Source organism: Anser anser, assembly GCF_964211835.1.
Source record: "Anser anser genome assembly, chromosome: 21".
In the NCBI taxonomy this organism is placed as follows: Eukaryota; Metazoa; Chordata; class Aves; order Anseriformes; family Anatidae; genus Anser; species Anser anser.
This window is the reverse complement of record NC_139742.1, coordinates 1,698,045-1,722,072: the sequence shown is the minus strand read 5'-3', so window position 1 is coordinate 1,722,072 and position 24,028 is coordinate 1,698,045. Positions and strand designations below refer to the sequence as shown.

General features: G+C 44.5%; 1 protein-coding gene across 19 annotated transcripts in view; it reads left to right on the top strand.

The window, feature by feature from the left end:
* EXD3 (exonuclease 3'-5' domain containing 3) overlaps positions 1 to 24,028 on the top strand; it is a 296,493-nt gene that overhangs the window by 36,546 nt on the left and 235,919 nt on the right. For 3 of the 19 annotated variants that reach the window (XM_083807575.1, XM_083807563.1, XM_083807590.1), the window contains exon 1: positions 3,230 to 4,531. The exons of 15 other annotated variants lie outside the window; for them this stretch is intronic. The gene's annotated coding sequence lies outside the window, so the exon portion shown is untranslated. Of the gene's footprint in view, positions 1 to 3,228; positions 4,532 to 24,028 lie in introns of those variants that run through there. One more of the 19 variants, XM_083807578.1, reaches the window with a different exon arrangement.

Genomic DNA, 24,028 nt, shown 5'->3' with positions numbered 1-24,028 from the left:
AAACAATTATATGTGTATTCTATTTAAAATTTGGTTAAACAAGGATTCATCAGAATTTGCAGATTATCAAGGATGGTAGGGGAGGGTGCTATCTACCCAACTCTCTGGAGAACAGTATTAAAGTTCTGTGGAGAGATTTCATTGTGCAATAGCTGAAGCTCATGTCTTACCTTCAAGAGCTCTAGACAGAAAACATGTGGAGGGTGAAAGGCAAAATGTAAACATTGAGCATGAAAGATATAATAAAGCTGGCCAGGGTGCAGCATGATGTTCTGACGATGAGATCCAGACAGTGAGGATTGCATTATTCAAACAGGAAATTGGAAGAATGTTTCTTCAGTGCCTGTCCTTCCAAATCCTGGGAGCTGAGAAGAGTTATCAGCTAATTGTTATGCTGTGCTGGAGCTGGGAAGATAATGGGGAGAAGTTTGTCCTCCAGCCACAGCGTTGCCATTCCCAGGATCTGCATGCTCTGCTCTCGCAACAATCCTACTTCTTGAACAACCAGCACGAGCTCCTGCCTGCTGTGTTTTGTCTGATAGGACCACATCTAAATCATCATTTGGTCTCTTTTGAAGCTTGAAAGAGGCAATCAGAAGTTCAGCCCTAAGGAAAGGAATCTTTTATCTACCAGCTGGGCTGACAAATCTCCTCATCAAAGCCAGATGTATCATTAGGAAGCCAGCAAAGCAATAATAGGTGCACTAGTTAAGTTGTACCTGTCATGTGAACTGTGCAAGAGAAATGGGAGCTTCAGACTGATTTTGTTTTTTCTTTCCAGAGGTTCCTCAATTATAGTAGCTTTCTCTTTAATAGAAACTCAGAAAGGCAAAAACAGAATTGTTGTTAGTCTTGGGCTGCTTTCTGCCCAAACCAGCATTTGACAGCAGCATTCTTCATTTGGTAAGAAGCCTGCTTGTTGCTCTGTCCAAATTCTGTGGGTTTCTGTGTAATGGTGAAGAGGGCCCCAACAGCTCAGTAGTGCAGTGGTTCTAAAATATTGTTGTATCAACATTACTGCACGTTGATTTATGCTGGATACACCACAGAGGTGTCCTGTGTTCCACCTACTGCTGCTCTGTGTCAGCCTTCCCCCTGCCCGGCCCCCTTTCCTGAAGCTGGGCCAGCAGGAGTGTTCAAACAGAGGGCTGAAGGGCCTTGGCTTCCTCTTGCAGACAGAGCAAGATGAGAGCTGGTGTGTGAGAGACCTGATCTCCACAAGCCCTTGCCGAGGCTGTGGGCGAAGGAGGGGCCTGCACTGTGGCGGAGGATCCTCCAGATCCTCCAGCCCGGGAGGAGCAGGCAGTCAGGAGGTGGGAGCGCTGTCCTGCCATGACCCTCTGCTGTGGGGTGGAGCCCCCAAAGTGGGACTAGCTTCTTCCACCCAGTGAGATCTGCTGTGGAATGAGGTGTTAATGCTTAATGCTTGGTTTCCATCTTCTAAAGCACCCACTTAGAGCCCTGCCCGGCAGGATTTTGTGGTATCATAACAGGAAGTGGGATTTAAAATGGCCTTGCCCATGACTGACAGGCCCTGGTGGGAAGCTGAAGGTTCTGCGTATTCCTCATTCTGGAAAATGAGCAATGGCCAGGGTCCTGCAGTGTGCCGAGCACCTCGCCCACACCGGAGTGCAGAAATCCAACAGTCCTCAGTCCGCAGTCTGGCCCTGTGACTGTGACCACATCGATTGTCCCCAGGTTTGAGTTGGGGGCTCCACATGTCTTGTGCTCTGTAGCCAGCAGTGCTGCGGCTGCTTCCCGTCAGACTGCATCCCCTCCAGCTGATGTTCCTTCTCTGGTGAAATGCATACAGAATCATGGATAATTTGAGTATCTAAAGTTTCTGATGTGGTGATGAGTATGCTGGAAAATGTGAATATTTAAATCTGATTAAAACTGCTTCTGCCCTGAAAACACTAACCATTTATGTTGAAATCTTAGACTGAGCCTGCTTGCATTTGAAGACAGTGGAGTCAATGATGACTCCAGACTGTAGAGGTTGCATCTTTCTCATGGTCTTGGGTATAATCTTAGCAGCTCTTCAAGGGGGCTATAATACTTTTGTTCGTCAGAGTAATGCCATACATGTATGCTCTCATGTGACAGGACATGACCATGCATTTGTGGGTCTCCCCGCTTCTTGCTTATACTTTTCTTTATAGCGTGCAGTATGTCAGTTAACCATTCTTGATGCATTTGGCATTCGGAGATGTCACTTTTGGACAGTGACTTTTGATTATAAAAGAAGTCATTGTAAAGATTTTAAAAAGTCTAAGTCAATTTAGAAGTCTCAGAAAAATGTATTCAAACCCACTTACAGCAGATTACAATCTATTAATGATTTTAAAGACATGATATAGAAAAAAACAGTGCATTAGATGGCAAACTGTTGTTTTCTGACTGCCTATAAATTGAAACTGGGAGATGTCTATTTGCAAAAAAGCTTGATTAGTTGTAACCCATGTTGCTTTTGAAGATCATGTAAATATGAAAGAAAAATGCTCTTTTTTTCCTGTTGACTTACCCCTGTTTGACTAACATACGTTCTGTCTTAAAATTGATCTCTCTCTTCTTGGCAATAACTCCATCATTGAAGAACTTATATTCAATACTGCAGTGATTACTATTGTCATTATTTTATACCGCAGGGTCCTTAGAGAATCCTTTAGTGCCACACTGGTGATGGCTATGTTTATCATTTTGTCCAAACCTTTAGAGAGATGCCAATGTAGCCTTAGTGTCTTCAGGTTTCAGTGGGACCTAACATTTGGATAATTAAGAGAAAACTCCTTGGCAGAGATTTCAGAGTTGACCACTTGATGTGGCTGCAGGAATGAGCAACTGGAGACACAGGGAGATGATTTCCTGGGAACACCTGAAGCAGGCATTCTGGTGAAGAATACAGCTCCTGGTGCTTCACCTTTGAGGGGCATTCCGAACACCATGGATGAGCCTAAAACCTACAGGGCTTACAAACAGTAGTACTTGAAGTGTTACTAGAGTCACAGTTGCAAAATAAGATTATAGCATTAAATAATCATGTTTTGTTCTTGTGGCTCAGGAAGCAAATAAAGCCACAAACTTTGTAGCCCCCTGTTAACAGAATTAATTTTCTTTGCCCACTCCTGAGTCTTGGCGAACACTGCATCACACCTTAGAAGTCACAGACTGTGGGGTTATTTCAAGCAAGGACTGTGTGTGTCCATACATGCACACGCACAGCGTGTGCACATGCACGATATTCATGATCTTTGTGAGTGTCCTTCCAGGATGCTTTATTATAATAAGAATCTGGTTTGTGTTGCATGTAGCAATGCACTGAGGGAGAGAGGAGTCGGCAGTCTGTCAGAAAGGCAAGCCTAACTGTAAGCTGAACTCTGTTTTTAAAGTTTAGTCTATTGCCACTGTAACTCTCCAAGTGCTTGTGCTAAAATCTTGCAGTGATGTGTCCCATTCAATAAACGAGGTAGTGCCATCTGTATTATCTTTGGACATCCTGTATATAACCTGTATTTTGTCAGTGGCAGGGCAGATCTGTAAAAAAAAAAAAGAAATTGCATACTCTGAACCTAGGTACAGATGGCTGCATGCTGGTATCTCAGCAAGAGGTGTATTTTTAGTTGCCACCTTTATTTTTTCAAATGTGCTGAATGTTTATCTTCTTCCAGTCAACAAAAAAAAGGTTTGGTTGTGTTTTACATAGCCAGTTTGCCCGGAGTAGCTTTAACAGACTTGAAAAGAGGCCATGCAAAGAAGAGAGATTGTCTGGCAACTACTTGCCCAGTGCTGTGTGAAGAAGGATTTCTGTGAGTCTGCTGGTACAGGATCACTCTGAGCCAGGGTGGGTGACTAACCTACGTCTGGGAGGTTTATAAGCACTTTTTGAGTTGACCAGTGGAAACTCAGTCTGCCATGAGGGGTGTTGGGGCAACCTTCACCAACATCTCTTCTCTATCTTTAAACCTGCAATTATCCTCTTTGCCTCGCATAGCTGGCCTTTTGCTACCTTCCCTTAACTATGGCTCAGCTAATGGTTTCTTTATCTGAGCTGGACAAACGGAGATGAGCTACCAGGTGTTGTCTGTGTGCTGATAATGCTGCATCCTGCCTGTCCAGCACCCCCATGTGTTAAATAGGAGGAGTCATAAACTAAGATCATAGAATAATGACATGCTTTAGATAGGAAGGGACCTGTGGAGATTACCCATGCCTCATCTTCTCAGGGCAGGACCTACTTCAATTATGTCAGGTTTCTTTGGGCCTTGTCCCTCCTGTATCTGTAAGGAAGGAGATACCACAACCGCTCTGGGTGCCTGTTCTAGTGCTTTTATTACTCCTGTGAATCCCACACCCCCATTATTAAGCTAGAATTTACCTTGTTGAACTTGAGTCCATTGTTCTTCATCTTTCAGCTTTGTACAAGCCTTACCTTGAGAGCACTCTGGGAAGAGGAGCAGTTGAGATTTTCAAGCAGAAGTGCAGCCCTGTCCATTCCCTTTCACGCCTGGGTCCTCTAATTGGTGGTACCAGGGTATGTAGTAATCCCAGCTAAGTTTCATTTGCATCCACCACCAGTGGGAGAACACTTATGAGCAAAACCAATCTAATCTCTTTATTATGTTCAGGTCTGTGCTTCACCAACACAGTTTATGGAAATGACAGGTAGCTGGAGGCTTGTTATAGAGTGAGTGCTGGCAGGCTAACTGGACCCCTGAAAAATGTATTGTTCTCCACTGACTGGGTTCCTCTGTTGTGTGTAGTGAACCTCAGTGCTCGTGTTGTGCACAGCACAAGGGAAGATGGAGTCTTTTCTTCAGATAAGTTGTATTTTAAATGAGAGCGATGAAGTAAAAAGACAGTCTGTATCATGCGTTAGCATTTCTTACCAAGTCAAAATTGCTTCTGGGAATAACTGCCCTTCTTGGTGTGTCTTCTCAACATTTCATCTAACATATTAGATGTTCTGAGGGCAGTTATTGACAGTTAAAATTTTTTCACACTTCCATTTGAAGTTTTAACCCGCTAGCATTTCTCATACAGGAATTCCTCCATTACAGCTACATGAAAATTTCTTCTAAGTCTTATTCTTAAACCTGAAGCCACTTGTCAAATCTCTCAGAAATAGGCAATTATATTAGTCCTTTTGGTAGAGGAGTTGTCTTTGGTTTAAAGTGGTGACTCTGATAGAAGAAGAAAGAAACAGAAAATCATGCTGTATATTAGGATATAAGTTTTTCATGTCTTGGAATCATGTGTTTAGCATTGCCAAGCATTCTTATTTTATCAGGTAGTTACTGTTGTTTCTGGCGAAATGCAGCTGATGAAATGCACAGTTTGGCTTCTTGTGCAAAGGGAGCCCTTCTTAGGAAGCGGGGACTCCTGCAGCATGAGTAACTGATTAGTACCGGATTGCAAAAACTCGTAAAATGATTTGGAGTTGGTTGAAGAAGTAAGAAATAAAATAAGAAACGAAAATGAATTGCAGATGTGCGTTGTAGATTTTAAACTGGGAATCCTAAAACCACTTGCCTAAGTTGAACCACATTAAGGGCTTGAGAAACACCAGGTCCATGGGAATCCTGTGCTTGTTGGCATTGTGTCCAGAAGCCTCTGTTTTTCAGGCTAGACACCACATTTTCAGCTAGAGACTATTTGGGTTCCAAGCAGATTTTTTTCATTTCATTTTAAGCTAAATTAAAAAAAAAATGCAGCCAGCAGCCAGGAGAATATTTGGCTTTTGTTTCTTTACCAGCTGTTTTCATTCTCGGAAACTCATTTTAGCTCCTGGTGTGTTTCTTCAATTTGTAGCTTATGAATTGCAGGAGCAGATGATACGCTGCTGAGTGCACCCTCTGTACGGGGCTGCCTGTGAGAATCGAGTGGTTTTGTGCAGCAAGGGCAGGCAAATAATTTGACGTTAATTCCTAGAAAGAGGGAGCTTTGGGGTGAAGGTCGCTAGACAGGATCTTGCGACCGAGAAGTTGGCTGCTTTTAAAAATCTTGATTAGTGAGAAGGCTTTAACAAGCTCCTTCTGCGTCTCGTGTTTTGCCTGTCCTGGAGCCGCGGGTAGTGCCTGCTGCTCTGGAGCTTGCTCCCACGCAGCGTGCGGCAGAGACTGGCAAAGGTCTGTGTGAGAGCTCTTGTTCGCACCTTCCCCTTCATCCTGCTTCAGGAGGCCGCTCGCTCCGCGGCCCCGTGCAGCCCGCTGGTCCCTGGCCGCCCTGCCACCTCCTTGCCCTGCCCCAGCTCCTCCAGGCCCGCCGCGCTTCCTTTGGCCTCCGTCTGCTCAGCCTTGGCCAAGCGACCGCGTCACTCGGGTGGGGGCCCAAGTCTTGTCTCCTCGCAGCTCTAAACCTCGAGGTCTGGTCGCACTTTGGTGAGGATGCTTCTTATCTCGGCCATTGTTCCACCTTTCCTGCTTGTTCCCTTAACAACCGCTTTTGATCCGGCTCCATAGCGACTAACCCATCCTACACCCACGCGGAGGCATGCGTCGTCGGCAGGGAGAACAATGCCGTTATCTCCTTGCCGTTGCTCGTGGCGTCAATATTATTCTTCGTTTGTCTAGTGTAAGAATAAAAAAGAAGATTGTGTTCAAGCCCAGTGGTGTGAATGTGTGGCCTTGTCAGCCTGAGTCCTTTCTGAATCCATTCGCTTTCCCATTTCTTCTCTTTGATCTCAGCCCCCTGTATTTTCTCTGTAGCGTTGATTTGTCAAAGCATGTGGTGCTTTATCATGTGCTTAATTTTAAACACAGTGAGAGTGCTTATGTGCTCAATCTTGTTCAGATGCGTTCCTGTCTTGGGCCTGGGGTGTGTCTGAGGAGCCAGGATTGTGGCTTAATTCTTGCAGGGGATCTAGCTGGGTTTTCCTTCTGAGGAATTATTTTCCAAAGATATTTCTTTTTCTGCACAATTAATTTATGATGTGGTACGATAAAAACATCACTTAGATTTCAAACGCAAGTAGCCTAAAATGAGGAAATGCCAGAACTAAGGATGCCTGCACAACTCCAACCTACCACAATGCGGGTGTGAATTATGACGGTCTTTAATTACATGACCACATACCAACGTGGTGTTTTTTTCCAAAGAACTGTTGCCTTTCACAGTGTTGAAGATGGATGTGCTCTGGAGTGTGTAGCTAAGAAAGCGCGTGTCTGTCAAGCGCTGCCTCACTCGTTACCCTAGCGGAGGGTGCAGAGGGAGCCGCGCTGTGTATTGCAGGAAAAATTGCATTCCTGCAAAGCCTGAAGTTCTGTTTTCATTTCTTCCATAGAGGTCTCGTACAGAAGTAGCTGTCCTGCAGCTAAGCAGGATTGAGAACAATTGTTCAGAGTATCAATTAAATTATCTCTGACAGAAGAAGTAGATGGGACTTGTGGAATGGCAAGGGGTAAGGGTTTTGTGGGGTAGTGGGAAGAGAAGTGATGAGGAAAGAGCCAGGTGTGTAATTTATAACCTGTGGAACATGGTCATTGGAGAGAGGAGGTTATTTAAATGCCACAAAATCCCTTCTGCTGTTTTACCTAAGATGGTTTTCTCTGCCTTAAATCTAATATATATATATTTTTAGTTTAATAAGGGTGATATAATAAAAGAATTCTTGATGACAAACGTAGAGTAACGTAGCTGTAACAGTACCACTTGGGTTTCTTTCTTTCTTTTTTAAAGCACTTAACTTGACCACGGTAGTTCCTGAGATCTCAAGGTGTGTTCCTCATGGTGGCAAAATTATGTTGTCTCCCTCTGTGTTTCAGTTTCCCATCTGCAAAATAAAGACAGCACTTCTTGGTACGCTCTGCTCTCATGGCTTCCAGTCTCAGTACTGCTGTCTGGTTTTGTTCATCACCCTCTGTTCAGAAGGTGGCGATGCAGGGGAAGGAGGCATTTTGCAGAGCAGTGCTTGTTCTTGATCTAATTTCATCCCTCATAGAAAACTCCAAATTAACACACTATCTGTATTGTCTAGATAAATTATCCAACTTTATTTTGTTATGCTAATGGTGGTCCTGACACCACTCCCACTCCAGCATCTTCAGGTCAGGAGCACTTATAGTTTCATGTGCTGGGGGCAGCGCTGGTGATGCGCGGCCAGTGGGATGAGCTGCAGGGCTGGCTGCTTAGCTGGAGATGTGTCAGCCTGCAAGTTCCTCCTCGGGGAGGTGGGAGAGACCTGGAGCAGGTCTCTGACTTGTCTCTGACTGTCTAAAGATCAGTGGAACCAAACGGAAGGCTTTAAATCAGGATGTTTCCTCCTGAGTTCCTGTGGGAGTTTAGCTCTCCCGGGAGAATCCAGGGCTGGTTTCTGAGGCAGGAAGAAGCTGAGCATTGATGCTGGTGTCTCACTCGTGGGCTGAAACTGTTTTGAATGCTTCCGTCTCACTTTTGATATTGCCACTAGAATTACAGTTATCATAGCCCTGCAATTACTGTGCCACAGATAACATAAGTATTTATTAGACTGTTTTATGTTGTGTTTCTTTTGTTTCAAATTAAGCATTTTTATAAGAACAAAAAAACAATGAACAGATGCAAGCTTTGAAGAGAACTGTATGTTTTCAGAATATGTGGCAATGGGTATAGTTTGATAGGTCATAATAACTTTCATCCCCTTGTGTGAGCATATTGCAGGTGTGTTGGATTCACAGCATGCTGTAGCTGCTATACGTAATTTTAAAAACTTTGTAAATGTAACAGCTAGGATTTTTTTTTTTCAGACATAATGTACTTTAAAAAAATGCAGTAGGGTGGTTAATTTAAGGCTCTTAAAGCAATTGCAAAACCAGATTTCCTTATTGGTATTCATTTTTTTTAATTTCTGCTGGACTTGGGGATGGATAATCACCTAGCAGCGTAAGAATGTATGATTCACAAATACCTCTTCAGCATGTCTGTTACATTCTGTTTTCCTTTGTTCCACAAAATCCCTTTGCTCTGTAGCGAATCCCACAGTACTCAAAGTGGAGAGCGCTTCTTGGATGAATAGCATCTTGTTGTAATCTTTTAATTTCAAATTCTTTTCTGTCCAAAACATGTTCTTACTGAGGCTTGGTCAGCTTGAAAAAAAAAACCAACAACAACAGCAACAAAAAACCAACTGATGAGCTATTTACTTTTAATTTTTGTCTTACTAAGCTTGATTATTGTTTTAATTATCCATTGTTATTGTTTGTGACCTTCCACTAGAATTGTTCAGCATGAGTTTAGAAAGATTCCTGCTTTTATGTGAGGAGGGCGTGACTGTGAGGAAATGTTTGTTCAGTTGGGTGGAACAACTTATCTTTCTTGTGCTTTTTGTGGGACATTCATCTTCTGAATGCTGCGGGACCACTTACTGAATTGTTTATTGCCTTTAGAAGAAAGGGGTATTTTAGATTCAGTGGATTGAATCCTATGTTTCCCTGAAGCCACCTGGTGATTTTCTTGACTGGGGTGAAATGCTTGAAGGAAAAATATGCTCTTAGTATCTTATCTTTGTATATAGGCAAAGAAGGAAGAAGTTGGGCAAACCTAAACGCTAGAGAAGATGCCTTTTGCAATCAAAATCTTTTAAATTTGGATTGTGCGATGTAGCCATAAGGCAGTAACTGAATGTGCTTTAATGGATAAACTATTAAAATTGTTCCTTTGTAACTTGTAGTTGCTGTATTTCTGTTTTGTGTCTTGAGGAGTTAAATTCCAGCATGGTAGAGTCAGGATTTTGATGTAATGTTGGAAAGCAAATGCTGCCAATTTGGAGTCCATGACTTTTGTAATTGGCGGCCCTACTGCGTTATCCATAACAAATGGGCAGTTCAAATGTTTTATGTTTATAGAACTAATTTCCTAATTTAAATGCCTATTTAAAAGCTCTGGTTTAGTGTTTCATTTCTCAGTGACCCTATTGTATTGAGGGACTGAGTTTCAGATCAGAGTCTTTCTAGATGTTACCCAGTAGATCTTAGGAGTACTGTACTGTCTGAAATATACTGAATGTGAAAAAAGGCAATGTAAAGCACTCTTGGATGCATACAAATTATGTGGGATACACTAGAGACTAGGACATGTTAAGTCTATGACTGAATAGCAACTACTGTAGAAAGTTTTATAGATGTGAAACGCAACCATCGTTCTGCAGGCCTGTGTATTAATACAGTTGTTTTTGAGGTAGTCCGTCTAATGCTGATATTTAGGGGGTGCACTTTTAAATGGATAATAATTTTGTGCCTAATATACTAGGTTGAACTTACAGCTTTTTCTATGAGAGCTGTATATATTAGCTGTATATATTAGTCAGCTGTATAGCTGACTAATGTTCTGTGCACCTGACTATATTTAGTTTCTCAATTTTAAGTACCTATTAATCTTTAAAAGTTACAGTCTTATGTTTTACATCCATGCAGGGTTTTTGAGTGGCTTCTTTGGGGCATGGAAGAAGCAAAATAACCAAAGGTTTGTCCTTTTTGTATTTTATCAAGATCTCAGTGCAATTACTTGATACACAGGTTAGATGCTTATTCTTCATGTAGCTGTGGCAAGTGTGTGTGTGTATATATATATGTATGTATTTGAACAAAATCACTTAGCTAAGGGCAGTGAAGGCTTCTGAAATTGTAAACTACAGAAACCAGAGTAATGTTTTAGAACATGCTCATTTGGGAACAGGTTTATGTTCCAGATTCTTAAAACCATCACCTCTTGTTTTAATCAGCAGCGTGCTTGTTGAAAATATGCTTAACCTCCTGGGGGGGAGACAAATGAATAATGTCCTACTTTTCATTAGAATCTCATTAGTTTTGCAGTTATGAGGTATAAATCAAAAAACATAAGCAAAAACAGCAGTTCCCAAAGCAGAGTGCTGTTTAGGTTCCTGCTAATGGATGTCTGGCTCCTTATACTTTATGTCGGTCTGAGATTGGAATTCAGTGGGGTACCGCGAGGTTTTTGGGCTTGGTCTGGTTAGTATAGATTGCACTAGAAAAATCCATCTGTTAGCATATGTGTGTGAAAGTATGTTTGGATTCGCATGAATTTGCATAGGTGGGAAGTCTGCTCACTGGGGTTTGCACACAGTGTATTTGAACACGCTCGGCCTGAAGAAGATATATTTTTCAAGAATTTCTCGTGATTGTGAAAAACATTTTAAAAAGAAGACTTAATTGAAACTTTCTGTCTCGGATGTGTTTTGCAATGCAGCAATTTTAATTTTAGTGGAATATTGACATTGTGAAACATTGTGAGATCTGGAAGTGGGCATGAAAAGAAGGGAAACTTAATATGTTTCCTTCACATGCAGTTTTTGCAAACTTATGGTAAACCGGATAGTAGCAAAAGCACAGTGGATTGTTCACGTGCAAATAAAACTTGCAGAGGTGAAGATGGGGAGTGCACTTCTTTCTGCATGTTACATAGAGCATTCCGGGGGGAAATCTCCAGCGTAATAGATGGGTTTTCTTTTCAAAGCTGACTGTGGTGCTGCGCTCTCTGAGCTCAGTCCTCACAAACATGAGCTCTTCTCCGTCCTGTCCCTCTATTGCAGCACTCCATTTCTGCTGGGCTCAGCAGACTTTTCTGTTGCAGAGGTGGAAATCCCACGGGAGAGGAGCGGGCTGCAGCCTGGAGGCTATCAGCAGTCCCGCTTCCTGGGAGCGCAGCGGTAAGAGTCGGGAGAAGCAGTTCGGCGGTGCAGGCGAATCCCTGCCGGTGGCATGTTCTGGTGGCGCCGTTAACCTGTGCGGCCCTGCTGTCTCCCAGGCCAGCTCACAGGCAGGGGCAGCACAGCCGTGCGCGTGTCGCGGGGAGCAGGGACCACAGCCCATCTGCTCTCACACCGCCTCAGGCTGGTGGGGTCAGGAGGGAAGCTGGTGAGAGTGTTCCCATTCGACTGATGCTGTGACTGCGTCCTGCTCGCCGGCTGTGGGTGGACTCTGCTGAAAAAACACCTTTTGTTGGTTGCTGTTTGTTTATGTACACCCAGGACCCACACAGGCCTCCGTGAACCAGGGAGGCTTTTCATACTGAGGCCTTTGGGACAAAGCTAGACTCGTTTTCTTTTTGTGGTTACCACTTGGCTTTTATGATAAATATAGGAGATAAAATATAGCAGTTCAAGGAGAGGAAAATGTCTCTAGCTGAACCGAATTCTATGGAAAACCAATTCTCCCTTTCGGTGTTACAACAAAAAGACTACCTATTTGCATTTACGTAACACCGAGCATGTGTAATTTTAAAAAGTGGGACCTTCTTTCTTACAAAAATGAACTTGCTGGGCCCAAACAGATTTAATAGCTGAGATTGGAGGGTGCATGCAAGTCTGTTCAAAATCTGTTGTAATTTGACGTGGACTTTGATTTCCTGCCAACCTGAAATGTAGGTCAGGAAAAACAGGTACTTGTTTCTACAACAACTGTTTGATTGCTGTGGTGTAACGTGCAGAAGCACTCTCTTTTTTTGAAAAAGATTTGCATGGATTTATAAATCTTTAAATTTAGAAAGGAAAATTGGTCTTTCAGTTTTTCCAGCAGCGCTTCATTCTTTCCACAATATACATTTGGAAATCTGAATGCTCTTCTGCTTGGAGAGCAGGGGAGAACGACAGTGGAATGCTAGCCAGTTTAAAATGCTTGACATTTTTTAGAGCAGCACAGGCCGCACTAAGAAGCATTTTGAACCTTTCCCTCCAGAGAGCCCTGGGATGCCATGTGGCCTCATTAACTTGGCTACTCCAGGAACAGATTGAAAGCTGCTATTTTCATGTATATTGTTTAAAACTTGGCTGCAGCGATGAGGTGGGGAGGGAACATGGGGGAAGGAAAACAAAAAACAGAAACGGGAGAGAGCAGGAGAAGGAGCCATAAGGCCAATATTGTCAGTTGTTTCGTTACAGATATGTACATTTTTGAAATTTTGCTAGGATAACATCATTTTGGCTTTTCTTTTATGTATTTCATTTGGGATGTCTTCTTTACACTTGCTGAGTTTAACTTGGATTGGGATGAGGAACTCATACAGATTTGAGCATGGCTCTGTAATGTCTCTCTTGGTGGTAGATTAAAAATAAAAATAGAGCAGTTTTGCTTTTTTTTTTTTTTTTTTTTTCCTCCTGCGGTCTAGATGAGCGTAAAGAGGAACAGGCTTTCCATTGTGCTGCTCTCCTGGGTTTCACTCTGTGCCGAGCGAAGGATGGGGCTCCGCTCTGCCTCCCTAGAGGAGGCTGGCTCCCCCGGGGGCCGCCGAGAACTGTGGGTCAGGCCAGGCGCAGACGGGCAGGCACCCGAACCCCACTGGGCAGGCACCCGAACCCCACTGGGCAGGCACCCGAACCCCACCGGGCAGGCACCCGAACCCCAGCGGGAGCTGCCGGTGCCGCGTGCGCCCTGCCCTGCATGAGCGTCCCCGCGGCCGAGCGAGACAGCTTCTGCCTCCTGTCTTGGCTGGGAGCAGGGCGCTGCCTGCGGTGGGCAACTGGATGCTTGCTGGAGGGGATTTCTCCTCAAAGCTGGTGGTCCTGGTGGGCCAAGAAAGAACATCATCCTTCTTGTGTTCCCTCTTCGTCCTCCACCTGCCTGCGGTTCGGCAAAGATTTTGGTAATAGGGTATTTTAATGTTCAAAACAACGATGGCCCTGCAGAGGACCATGAACTTTCTTTTGATGGACGTTGAAAGGTTTTCATTTTTGGATGTAATTCGTCCTTCCCGTACCGCTGCCTCCTGGAAGCATCGCATTTCCTCAGCCTGACAGCAGGTGCGGGACCCAACTCCTGCTGCCAGGCTCTGTGTCGAGCACCGACCGCAGGCTGCGAGCCCACAGGGGGCCGTATCCTGGCCGCGTCCCCAGGGCCGTGGCCGTACTCCCCACGTGGTCTTGGCTTCCCCCCGCGAAGGACGGACGGTTCAGCAAAATCTACCTGTGTTCAGAGCAATTCGTTTTGGTTTCAGGCTGCTGCATTTGACTTCAAGATGTCACGTCTGGCTAGTCTAAACTTCCTATTGACAGTGTCTTGGCTGCTCTAAGTAGGAAACCAGAAGCTTTCAGGAAGGCCGTCTGTGACAGGTAGCAGTCATGCTCAATTCTGTAGGCATGCCAAAGATGCCAGGTGCTTGTTCAGAAGTGTGCGGGAGGGGGGACGCTGCCCTGCAGTCAGCCGGTGCCGTGTATACCTGGCCTCGGAGGTCATCTTCGGAAGAGGGACTGGAGCCTGTAATGGGTGGCCGGTGGCTTTTGCTGCTGTTGCTGTGCAGATGTAGGAACAAGCCTAATGCCACCCGATAAAAGCTTCGTCATTTGCAAGCTCTTTCTTCCTTCGTACTGAAGTCAAAAGAGGGCACTGGAAATGCTTTCGTTTTAGCATCTTTTGCAGTTTGTAGATCAATATAGTTTTAATTGTCGATTCTATCAAGGAATGGCTTCTTCTTCCCTGCTAATTGTTCGTTCGGCCCTTCAGAGGCCTGGGGACTGGTTAATGGCACGGTATCAGATTGATTGTTGCTGCATCTAAGGCGTTATTGTCTGAAGCTTGGCTTCTGATGCTGCGTGCGGCAGCAGCGCGCTGCGAGCAGAGGAGGATGACAGATGAGCAGAGGCTTCCTAGAGAGCAGGCAGCGCATCCCCCAGCTGTTTGGAAGAATTGAGGGAGAAAAAAAGGAGAAAGGCAGATTATCCCGTTATGTTTACAGGGCATCGGTCACACAAACAATGACTGTCCTCTTTGACAAGAGGATTGTTTAATTAGTTAAGGGTTTGATAAAGAGATGACTAAACATACAGTGCTCTGAAGGCATCTGCCTTTTAGTACAGCAGGCACGTCCTCCGTGCTAGTGCAGTACTCTTCTCTCTCCTCAGGAGCTCTGGAGACCTCCAGAGCTCTGTTCCAGTTCTCAGAACTGGTTGCTGTGAGCATATTAAATTGAATTTCTGTTATCTGAGAAACAGATTTAAATTATTTAGTTGCCTGTGAACTAGCTTTGATGATTCTGAGTGAGAAGATGTAAATTATACTCGGAAAGGTGTATTTTTAATATATATGTTCTAGTGTCCTTAGTCCTCTTATCTTCATAGCTTTTCCTTTGCTACTTTTTTCTTATTTTTAATTTGTGACAATCTTCACCAATTTAGATTCCCTCCCAGAAACTTTAAACTGGACCTCAATGCGAATCTGTGTAAATGGATTGTTAATTTCTTCATAGGTAAGCGGGTGTGAACCAGTGGAATTAAGAACACGTGTTGCAGTGGTCTTAAGTTCAGGATTGCACTGTCTGTGCCATGCTTCTGAACTTAAACATAAAATCCATTTTGAAATATAGAAATAACAGAATGAATTCATTTAGTATATCAAAATGCTGATGTTAGCACTGATTCCAGTCTACAAATCTCAGGATCAAGGAGTGTACAGAAATAAAATCAATATTCAGTATTTGTAAAGTGTTCTAGTTGAGCCATGAAATTTGCATTCATGTTATATTTAACTTCATGCTGCACTTAGAATGGGTTTCTTGTTTTTAAATTGGCATCTGCCTTTATAAACTAATACTGACAAATAATTGCACATGACCGATTCTGTGAAATAAGAAAGTGTTGTACAAATATGATTTTTTTTTTAAATGAAAGCTTTCTAATATTGTTCTGTTGTTGTATTGCACTCTTAAGGCATAACTTAGAAGCCACTTATTTCTTAGTGCATAGCGTTATTTTTAAGTTTTGAGCCTCCTTGTATTTTTTTCTTGGACGCTTTTTATTTTTTGTAGTGTTTTGTGACCACAAAACAAATTCTTTTAATCTACCAGAGTGTGAGTTGTTAGACGTGTAATCATGGCCAGAGACAATATGTATCTAGTGTTTTAAATTCACAGGGGGATCGTACACCAGGATTAACTGCCCGGCGTCGGGGACAAACTGCCGTTGTGTCTTCCAGTTATTGATCTCGCGCTTGCAAGCTTCCTCTTTGTTTGAGGGTGACAAGTGGGTAGGCTGTGCCATGCGTCAGCGTCCTTCCTCAGGCTGGGGAAGACAATGCATGGAACGTCGCAGATGGGCGAAAATGACAATAAAGCTGCAAATGCCGATTTAAGTGTGGGTCAGGCATGCCTCATACCTGTGTTTGTTTTCTCAGTGCTCCCGTCTCAAAACGTCTGCGCTGCAAGTTTGCCCCAGTCCTCAAGAATATGAGCTATTAATTAATATGTGAAAACAGAGATGCAGCCCTATGCTTAAACAATGTTATCTGGATGCAGACACTGCCCTGCACCTCTTGGGGCCTCTCCTGCGTGCACCAGCGCGGGGCTTGGTGCTGAGCGGCACCGGGCAGTGGCGGGGCTCAGCGAAGCGTTAGCAGCTGACGCCTGCTGTCTGCAGGGATCGCAAAAGTTTGTGCAGCCCCAAGTTGGTGCCTCACTTGCTAGAGTTCCGTTAGAACTCTGTAGGGAGATGCACAGTGCTCTAAAAGAAGTTTTTCCTCCCAGTAAATAGAAAGCGGCTGTTAATTACTGTCGATGAGCAACTTCCCTCCTCCCTGAGCCTCTGGCTCAGGCCACTGTTGACCTGGCTGCTTGTGTCTTCCTGTTTTCCCCAGGCTCTTTAGACTGGTGGAGGTGGTAGAAGGACCTGTGAAGAAAACCCAGACCAAGCATCTCATCAGCACAGGTTGCTGTTTCATGCTTTCGTGTCAGTGACGATGGTATTTCTCTTCAGTATGAGCTGTGCCAACTTCACAGACCACAGCTTTGACAAAGGATATTCCTTCAGCATTTGAAGGGATTAATAATTTCTAGGAGTTGGCGATTTTCTGTTTCCAGCATGTTACCCCTGATTTCCTTGTTGCATCCCAGAAGGCTTTGGAGCAGGTGAGAGGCACGATAAGGAGCAATTGTGCAGTCAGGCTTGCCTGCATGGAGAGGGAATGCTGCAGTTCCTCCAAAAATGTGCTGTGTCCATCCAGCACTATTTGAGAATGAAGTTAGTGGTTTCCTGAGTTGTGGTATTCCATCTTTGTTGGGGCAGGAAAATCCCACTTCTCAGGGAGGTCTTTTTTTCTGAGATTCACGTGGATGTGCTTTGAAACGTTACACCTTGGGCAGTCCCTCTGCTTCTGCCTTTTGCAGCACTGCTCTTCTCCGTTGGGGAGTTTCTTGTGTTTTTTTAACCAAATATTGCTGTCTGTAAACACCATCAGGCTGCAAGAACTTTCTTCTCTGATAAAGAATTTAAGTAGCAACTTTCCTGCACCTTATTTCCACCACTGGGCTGATAAATTCCCTGAAGAGGGACAGGAACAGCCCACAGTCACATACAGCTTTTAAGAAGCTGGTCTGCATTTGTGCAGGGGATGCAGTCAGTCCATTGCTGAATGCAAAGGTACCTCAAACAAGACGGGAACACATGGGGCAGGTTCAAATCTTTTCAACTAGTGCCTTTCTTGTCAAGCAGGACCCTTGTCTGTTTTCTGTGGTCTCACCTCACTGAAACACCCTGCAGGGAGAGCTGTGCTTAAGGCTTTCCGCCTTGCTCTGCGCTGCACCTATTGCTTGAAGCTTGGTGAGAGACATTCCTCTGGGCATGTTCAGGAGACTGGACATGGACGGTTGGTACCTGTGTGCACATCTGGCTTCCCCTAGCTCTGTAGCAGAAGCACTCAAAGCTGGAGCGAGCTGTTTTGGTACCTGGATTGTTGCCACATTTTAGGTTTGTGACCTGTGACAGCATCAGGGTTATACAGATTTGCCCTCATTTGTATAAAACCTGATCTTTGAAAAAACAGCAGTTAATAATTGCAGGGGAGCTAGGGAGGGGAACGAGAGGGCTTTTCCTCTGAGGTAATGCATGCTCACTGCTGAGCACCTTTCCTAAGACAGCATGCATAGCTATAGCTCCCCTTCCACTTTTGAAGCAGTCAGGAAAAGTAGTTAAATAGCATCACAGTCCAGCTTTCCAGTGTGGAAGGCCACGAAGGGCAGATAGGTGGAGTAAGAGATGATGTTTGGGACCATCCTTCAAAACTTCTAAGAAAGTTTTAAAAGCATGTAAGAAAAGAATGCAATGCAAACAATGTCGAGGCGAGCAGAGCACTGTTCTGTTGTGAACGTCGGCCAAAGCACCCAACACTTCTGTTATCGTGCATCCTGAGGATGATGCACGGTGCCACTTTTGTTCAGTGTGCAGCCTCTTTGGGGCTTAAGAAGGAACTAGAGGTGCTGGTCCCTCTTCAGGTGAGACACACACATCAGTCCTGGGCATTCTGAGCGTGTAGCATCCTGTTCCTTTTACCGACCACGTAAGCAGACATCCCACAATGTCGCCTCCACAGTGCCTGCCAGCAGCATGGAAATGGAGTTGGCTGGATTAGTGATATTGAAGAAGTTATGATTCCCTTTTCATTTGCTTTTCAGACCCTGCACTTTCTGGTAGGCATCTGCATGAACAAACTCGCAGAATGGAGAGCTTTGCTCCGTAGGGTGGGATCTTTCTCCTGTGGTTACTTTGAACGAGTGAGGACTTGTGCGTACATAAAGCTTAATAAGAGAGGCACTTTATGGCATTGTGGCAAAGTAGTGTAGACGCACACTAGCTTGAAGTAGCCAACTTGCTGCTCTGTGAACAAGTGAATTAGGTTAAATCACCCCTGAGCAGACATGGAATTTCATGTTGAAATGAAAAAGGAAAGAATCCTGATCTTTGCAAGCGGTTGCCCACAGCTTTGCTATTTAACTTTGAATTTGTTGCCAGCTGTTCAGAAGCCAAATCATTTGGCAGACATAAATCAGATATTCCTACCCATGCCTAAAGGAGAATAATATGTTGGTTCTAACATTTGTATTATTTTATGGGTCGATTCATCATTACTTAAAGGTCTTTCAAAAGGTGGTTAAAACTATGCATAAACCGTAGTACTTTGTGAAAAATTAGACCATGATTATTGCAACTATAACTGCAGCTAGTAAATCATAGTGAGAAAAACACATGCCTTTCAGGGTAATAATACTGTTTATGGATGCGCAACAATGCAAAAGTTGGCTAATGCAGCGTTTTTCTCAACTTCTTCTGAAGATAATGGTAGAGACTTTTGTAGCATACTGGGATCTCCTGGTCTGTGCAGCCAGTCTCATGCACAGTGCTGTACATGCTGCTTCTTGGACATAAATCTGAGCCATTGAACTCGGGTACACTGTTCCCCCTGAAACTGTATGACTCATTTGCCGGGTGGTGATGCAGAAAGAGGATGGAAAGTCAGAAGAAGCAGCAAAGGGCAGTGAGAGGGTCGCTGGAGACCCATTTTCCAGACATACTCAAAAGCAAATGGAAGGCCTGGCTCCCGGTGCAGGTGTTTGAGGAATGGTTTGTTGGCTACACGGTGCCAACCTACAAGGTATGTTGCGAGAAGAACTGAACCTCAACTTCCAAATTTTCCTTTATCCTATGTGAAAGTTGTTTCTGCCACCAAATACGACCTTGTTATTCCAACTCGTGGTATATATAAACACTGCATTGAAAGCCTGCTGACTGAGGAAGACCTTCTCAAGCTTATTCAGGAGTTAAAAGGTGAGGAAGAACTCTCCCCCAAAGGAGTTTTGAAAGCAACTTATCGCACGTGACGTAGATAACACTGAAATGGCTTGGGAAGAGATCCAAAATAAGGCGCACAGTTTATGGTGAATAGCGTGGTCAGAATTTATTCTGACTTTCTGGGATTTGTCGTTAGCGTGCGCTCCAGAAAGATACTGTTTCTCTGGCTGTGGGTGCAAGCAGAGGAGGCATACAAGGCAAGTGTTGTGGAGTTGTTGACTTCATCCTCTGAATGCTTGACAAAGACTTGATTGACCCTGGGAAGCAGCCTTACTTGGTCTTGTCATCGTTTGGTGATGACAGTGAAAAAAATAATTGCTCAGAAAGAATCACTGAGAACCCTCACACTGAAGGATTAGTACAAGGTTTTTAGTCCCTTAGATGTAGTAGTGGAAATTGTTCAAGACAGTGGTCTTCTCAGTGCTTGGACAAGGCCACCAGTGCATTGTAAGATTTGATCTTGTATTATAAAAAGATCTACTGGTCAAAGCCTCAGGCCAGTAATCAGTTGTCCCTTCTTTTATATTTTAAATAGCAGGGAGGATCTTCAGCCACTGTGAAGCCAGTGTCTCCTTCAGCTTTAGGTCACTATAGTTGCTGGTTAGTTGATCCCTGGTGGCTGCATCTCCTGCATCTCCATTCTCTGTGTCATCTAATGTTCCTCCCTCCTTGCTGCCGTCTGCCTCAGCATGTCAGACCACTCTGAAACTCATGTTGCACCACGTGAGCTTTTACTTGAAATGTCACTTAGTTTGATAAGAAGTTCACGAAGTCAAAATGTTATTTGCATTTCAGGCATTTAACAAAGAGGATATTCCCTCTTTGAAGGAGATAGGAGGACCCATGCATAGAGATGCCCACATCAAAGTCAAACATAAATAAGAGGTAAAACTTACTAAACCGACAGGGTTCATGTTGTTAACAAGGTATATCAGCTCTCAGGTGAGAAAAACCTGAAGAAAATATAGGTCAAGTCTGATAAGATAACCTAGAAATTAAAATGCCAATAGCTTGTGGGATTCCTTCTGAATTCTGGAAATATTTACAAGACGTACCAGCAGTGCCTTTGGGAGAAAGAAAAGGCACTTCTCACCAACTTGAGTGTTGCCTGGATCCTGTGTAAGCTTCAGACCTGCTGCCTTAACTCCGGTCCAGGACGGAAGATGCGGAGCTGCAGACAGGATCCGAGGGATTTGCTAACAACAGGGATAACAGAGGAAATGTTAATTTGAACGGAAATCCTTGGATTATTGTGCTTTGATTCTAGTAGTGTTTAGGCCTGGTCTGGAATGAAAGTAATCATGAAGAAATCAGCATGGTATAGTTTAAGGTCCTCTGGGTGAATAGAAAGGGAGATCAACAAGGGAAGCAGGTCAAGATAGAGAAGATTTACTGGATTGCTGACGTTACCCATTCATCCAGTAAAGGGTTATGTTTTCGTGCTGCGTCTACAGCTACAGCTACTCAAGCAAAGCCACCATGAGAAGGAAAGCTTCAACTCTGTTTTGTCAAAGACAAACCTTCCTCCCTCCCTCCTTCCCTAAATGACATGATTCCTAAAATTGTATCCATCTTGTCTGGGATTTTGCTCAAGCATCTGTCAATTGGGAAGTGATTATTTTTACTGCATTTTTACCAACATGCTTGTGCTTCCAAAACTCTCTAGTGCAGTTACGGCTGAAGAATCTTGGTGATCCCTGAGGATCAGCCCCCAAAGTGAAGCATTCGGCAGGAGGCGAGAGTTCAGATCATGTTCCTGCATGCACTGATGATCGGTGTGCGTTACTGCTCTGACTCATGTCTGCTGGCCAAACAGCTGCAATAATTTAAGACATGACTGTCCCCCGCTGTTTATTAGTGCTGCAGAAGGAATGTGTCCTTCTATCTCAGTATCTCTAGTTCAGAGCGCAGCAGTTCCGCACAAATACTTTCACCCACTGTTCACATTAATATGCCAAAACGAGAGCCGAGATAGCCGAGGCATCTGACGTGCAGACTTCAGCCAGCTGTGCTCACAGGCAGCCTCTCCTGGCAGGGAGAGGTGGGGTGAGCAGCTGGCGAGAGCAGTGGCTTCAGCTGTCACAGCCACGCTTCCAGAGCCCCTCAGTCAAAGCCCTTGAGAAGCGTCGGACTCTGGAGGACGGTTAATGCATTAAAAGAAGAAAATGAATAGGTTTAAGCAAGATAGTGAAGCTTCCTCAGCAATCCAGGAGAAAACATTCACGTGCTGTCCCCCCAGAGCACTGGACAGATGTTAACAATGCTGGCTTCGTCGCTTAATTGTGGTGTCCGAACTTGAAATCAGAATGCTGGGAAGCAGACAAAGGTCTTGAAGTCAAAATGGAACCACTCCAGCTCTGGTTTGGGAGATAGCAAAGTCACGTATTGAGTCTGTAGGGTTGTTCTGCTTATGGAGTTAATATGAGGTTATTCTAGGACTGGAAATAAGAGAGTAAAGAAAGATTATTTTGGGCAGTAGTTGGGAAGCACTCAAGTACTGAATTGTCAGCATTTACAGTAACTGCACTGTATCTCCTAGTTAGGACGTACATATTACTGTTACAATCTTGATTATTGCATCCCATGGCTTTTTAAAGTTTCTTTTTCAAATCTTGTGCATTGTAGTGGTTCTCAGTCATGGCCAACAACTTAGAATTAAATTTGTAAATTGTGTGCCACCCTGACCTGTTTTCCTACATTTTAAAACCTTTTTTAAAACTTCTGTTCTGGTTGAAATTCTGCACTGTGTATTTCCAAAGTTCACTCATTTTTTGAAGGTGTTAGTTTGGAAGTAAAGTGCTACATTGGGGTTCTGTGTACTGAAGTGGAGAACCTTTGTAGGTTAGGTACAACCTTCAAGAGCTTGAAATAGCATTTAGAAATTTAGTGTTCAGTGTCTATATAGCCTGCAAAAATGTACTTTGGTCTACCCAGTGTAAGCCAACTGGCAAGCAGGGCTTATTCTTCTGGCCTTTTCTTCATTTGAATATAAAAAAGCAAGCAGCAGAAAAATGCAGGTAAGAGTGAGGCTGAAAATCAACCTCCAAAGTCAACACCTCTCAGAAGATTAGGTTTCTATTTCTCTGCTACATTTACACAGAATATTCTCTGCTCTTAGCGTTTGTTGTTCAACTTGAAGCTTAAAGTGCAGCACAGCGGGTCAGTATGCATCACATCAGTGACTTAGTTAAGCAAAGCCCTTCACTTCCAATATCCGCTGACTGCAGAGAGTCTGGGTGCAAATATCTCAGCGTACCTGCATCCCTTCGCTTGGGACCCACGTGCTGGACACGTTACGGGGTCGTGCTGGGTACATGGCAGAGGTCTGTGTGACCACGTCCTCCCTTGCCTGCCTTTCTGCCAGGTTGCTGTGGCGCGGAGCCCCCCTGCCAGGCGCTGCTCTCACTGCCAGGTTCTGCAGCCGCTTCTGCCCCTCTGCTCCCTGCTCCTCCTGCCCAGCCGAGGGACCTCAGGGAGTCACAGTGCTACGGGAGCCATGGGAGAGGTGTGGGGTGCGGCCCGTGGGGGGAATCGTGCACCAAGAGCGTGGGACTGGGGGTCTGCACAGTTCGCTGATGTCAGAGCCTGACTGTCACGCTTTGGTTTATTGTGCTTTCTGTTCTCCAAATCGGTGTTGGAGTTTAGGTCACCTCCCTGGGACATGCCTTTTTGGAAAGAAGGGAGAGGATAGGTGCTGCATGCAAGGTGGTGGAGGTCATTGGTAGGTGGAGAGGATGGGAAATACAAAGGGTTTTAAGGTAACACAGCTATGAAGAGTAGGGTGGCTTCCTTTATGTAGCGGGCTCAGTTACCAGAGCAAACCAAGAGGAGGGAGGTGCATCTGTGATTAGTATTATCTTATGGAAACATCTGGACAAACAAATAGGAGAGAAGAAATTTGAAGTCATATCATGTTCATGTAGCAAAGGAGGTGTGATTATGTTGGCAGTATATGACTTTTCCAGCTTGAAACTTCTCTGATTGCACTGGGCACTGGATGGGTCTGCAGGGATGAGCACCTCGGTGGTGGTTTGTCAGTAGAGGGTGCCAGAGACCAGAAAACAAAGTCACGCTCTTTCAGCCTCCGAAGGGAAAAGCAGGTGTGAACCACAAAACCTTGTGGTCCAGAGCCAGCATCCTCCCCTGGGACCAGGCTGTGGCTAGAGAGCCACCTTGGACACTGGGGAACATGCTTGCAGCCTTGCGCTGGGCTTCAGCAGTGCCTTGGGCTGTGCTGGCTGTTTGCAGGGTGAGTTTTCCAAGAGACCGAATGTGACTGATGTGTGAGAACAGCGCGATGATCAAGGAGAGCTTGCTCTGCAGAGTGGGACCTGATCATGTCGCTGGTGGAACAGGAGGACTTCATAAGTACTTTGGAAAGGTGGAGGCAAATAAGAAAAGGCAGAGAACAGCAGCTGTAGTCCTGCACTTGAATTTGTAGACAATATTTGCACACGCTGTTAGCCTGCGGGAGCCTCTTGGTGGGAGTGG